General features: G+C 38.9%; 1 pseudogene; it reads left to right on the forward strand.

The window, feature by feature from the left end:
- Window positions 1-1,513: 1,513 nt before the first annotated feature.
- Window positions 1,514-2,025, forward strand: LOC105887897 (annotated as a pseudogene).
- The last annotated feature ends 1,337 nt before the right edge of the window (window positions 2,026-3,362 follow it).

The raw sequence follows: 3,362 nt of genomic DNA on the forward strand, positions 1-3,362 counted from the left end.
AAGAAGCCCAAGAGCCCATCAATCCACGAATGGATCAATAAATTGTGGTATATGTACACCATGGAATACTATGCAGCCATAAAGAAAGATGGAGACTTTACTTCCTTCATATTTACATGAATGGAGTGGAAAATATTCTTCTTAGCCAAGTATCCCAAGAATGGAAGAAAAAGTATCCAATGTACTCAGCCCTACTATGAAACTAATTTATAGCTCTCATAGGAAAGCTATAACCCAATTTTAGCCCAGGAATATGGGGAGAGGGGAGAGGGAAGAGAGGACAGGGAGGAGGGTGGTTGGATGGAGGGTGATTGGTGGGATCACGCCTATGGTTCATCCTGTAAGGGTACTTGTGAATCTCTCTAATTGTAGAATATAAATGTCTTAACACAATAAGAAAAAGACACGAAGGCTATGTTAACCAGTTGGATGAAAGTATTTCAAATTGTATACAGAAACAGTACACTGCACCACATGATAGTATTAATGTACACTGCTATTATTTAATTATAAAATGGAAAATAAAAAAAGAAAATAGGGTATTTGCAGAGGTAATCAAGTAAAACTTACATCGTTAGGATGGGTTTTAATCCAGTATGTATGCTGTCCTTATTAAAAAAAAAAAAAGGAGGTAATTTGAAGATAGACACAGGGAGAATAGCAGGTGAAGATGAAGGCTGATTCAGGTGATGCTTTTACAAGTCAAAGAACACCAAAGGTTGCTGGGAAACTGCTAGAGCTAAGGGAGAAACATGGAACAGATTTTCCCTCATGGAAAAAATTTAATTTAGGACTTCTGTCCTCCAATATTGTGATAGACTGAAGTCTCCCACTGATGCTGCTGTTGGTGGCACTTTGTCATGGCAGCACTAGCAGAGCATTATAGCTCTTCTTTTCTTTGACAATTTCTCATCCTTTCCTTTGTTTCTGATGACCTTGATAGAGAAGTTTGGATCAGGTATTTGTGGGATGCTCCTATATTTGAATTTGTCTCATGTTTTTGCCACAATTAGACTGATATCATGGATCTTTAAAAGGAAGATCATGGCTCTCTGGCCCTCCCACTCTTCAGATAACTGCTTCTTCTCCTGTAGCACCAGCCACATCCTGAGGTACCATGATTTAAGTGAAGGTGAGAATAAACCGCTTTGGTCATATTGGGCGCTTGGTCACCAGAACTGCTTTTAATTCTAGCAAAGTGGATATTGTCATCATCAATGACCCGTTTATTGATCTCAAGTACATGGTCTACATGTTCCAATACGATTCCGCCTGTGCAATTCCATGGCATAGTCATGGCTGAGAATGGAAGTTTGTCATCAGTGGAATCCCATAGCAATCTTCCAGGAGCAAGATCCCATCAAAATCAAATGAGGGAAGGCAGGCACTGACTACGTTGTGCAGTCCACCAGCATATTCACCACCATGGAGAAGGCTGGGCACCCTCACCTACAGAGGGGTGCCAAAAGGGTTACTCTCTCTGTCCCTTCTTGCTGAATACCCCAGGTTTCTGATGAGTGTGAACCACAATAAATACAAAAATAGCCTCAGCACTGTCAGCAATGCCTCCTGCACCACCAACTGCTTTTCCCTCTTTACCAAGGTCATCCATGACACCTTTGGCATTGTGGAAGGACTAATGATCACAGTCCATGCCATCACTACCACCCAGAAGACTGTGAATGGCCCCTCTGGGAAGATGTGGTGTGATGGCCATGGGGCTCTCCAGAACATCATACTTGCCTTGATGTAGACAAAGCTATGGGCAAGGTCATCCTTGGGCTGAAGTGGAAGTTCACTGGCATGGTCTTCTGTGTCCCCACTGCCAACACATCAGTCATGGACCTGGCCTGCTGTCTGGAGAAGGCTGCCAAATATGATGTTATCAAGAAGGTAGTGAAGCAGGCATCAAAGGGGCCCTTCAAGGTCACATTCCCCAACTTCAACAGTGACTCCCATTCTTCCACCTTCTATGCTGAGGCTTGCATTGTCCTCAATCACCACTTTGTCAAACTTGTTACCTGATATGTCAATGAATTTGGCTAGAGAAACAGGGTGGTGGACCTTACAGCCCATATAACTTCTAAGGAATAAGATTCCCCAGGCACCAGCCCCAGCCCAGAGCATTATAGGAAAAGAGAGGTCCTCAGCTGCTGGGGTGCCCCCATCTACTCAGTCCCTTAACTCACTGAGACTCTCTAAGAGTTTCCACATCATAACTCTTGAAGAATAGGAGGGACCTAGGGAGCTTCACTCTGTCATGTAACATCAATAAAGTTCCTTGTGCATAGCCAAAATAAATAAATAAAATAAAAGGAAGATCATATAAATGAAATGCTATTTAATCACATTTTATCAAAGTCACATACTGTGAACATGATCTTTCAATGTTGATGCTGACTCCTTTCCGTGTTGGACACTCTGATGGAACTTACTTTGTCCATGTCAAACAAATTACACTCCTCTCTGTGAGGGCATTATGGCTACTCCAAAAAAGTTATTTGATGTTTAATTAATTGTTTAATTTATGTAAGTGACTCACTGATATTTTTCTTATACTTTCATTATAATCTAATATTATTTTATTTTGTTTTTAAAAATGTTTCAGATATGGATATTGGGATAACTTTTATGTGGTTTATGTACTCTTATTGATGTGATTTCTATTTGTTTTCTTCTCTTTTCTTTTTTTTTTTTTTGTTTCCCCTGAGTAATTCCCTACTTACTGGTACTATAAGACTCATCTTATAAATTTCTTGCCCAATGCCTAGAATTAGCCATTTATCCAAAATATTAGTTCTTTTATTAGAGAATGATATGACAGATTATCTGGCTAGTGAGTTTATTGCTAGTCAGATATGATTCATCAGCAAAAAAATACACATTTATAAATCACACAAACATATATGCATATACATATATGCACAAATACATACCACATACACAACCACTTGTGCATATGCATTCATATATATTTATTTATACTTGCACAACATATTTACTTTTCTTGCCTTTTTGAACTAGCATGAACATCCAGTAAGATGTGTGTAGGAATGGAGAGAGGGCACTTCCATAGCTTGTTCCCAGTCATAGCAGGGGAGGCTCTAGATCATCACCATTAAGTATGATATAAGTAGTATATCTTCTGTAGATGTCCCATATCAAGTTGATGATATTCCAATTCTTTTCAAATTTGCTGAGTTTTAATTATATATTTTATTGGACTTTTGTCAAATACTTTTTCTACCTTGATTGATATGATTGTATGTCTCTTCTTTTCCCCCTCTAGCTTATTGACATGATATGTAATAATAATAATTTTCAAATATTCTGCCAGCCTTGGATAACTAAAATAATTGCTT

This window comes from Otolemur garnettii, unplaced genomic scaffold (assembly GCF_000181295.1).
Source record: "Otolemur garnettii isolate 467f Iridium unplaced genomic scaffold, OtoGar3 scaffold00143, whole genome shotgun sequence".
NCBI classification, from domain to species: Eukaryota; Metazoa; Chordata; class Mammalia; order Primates; family Galagidae; genus Otolemur; species Otolemur garnettii.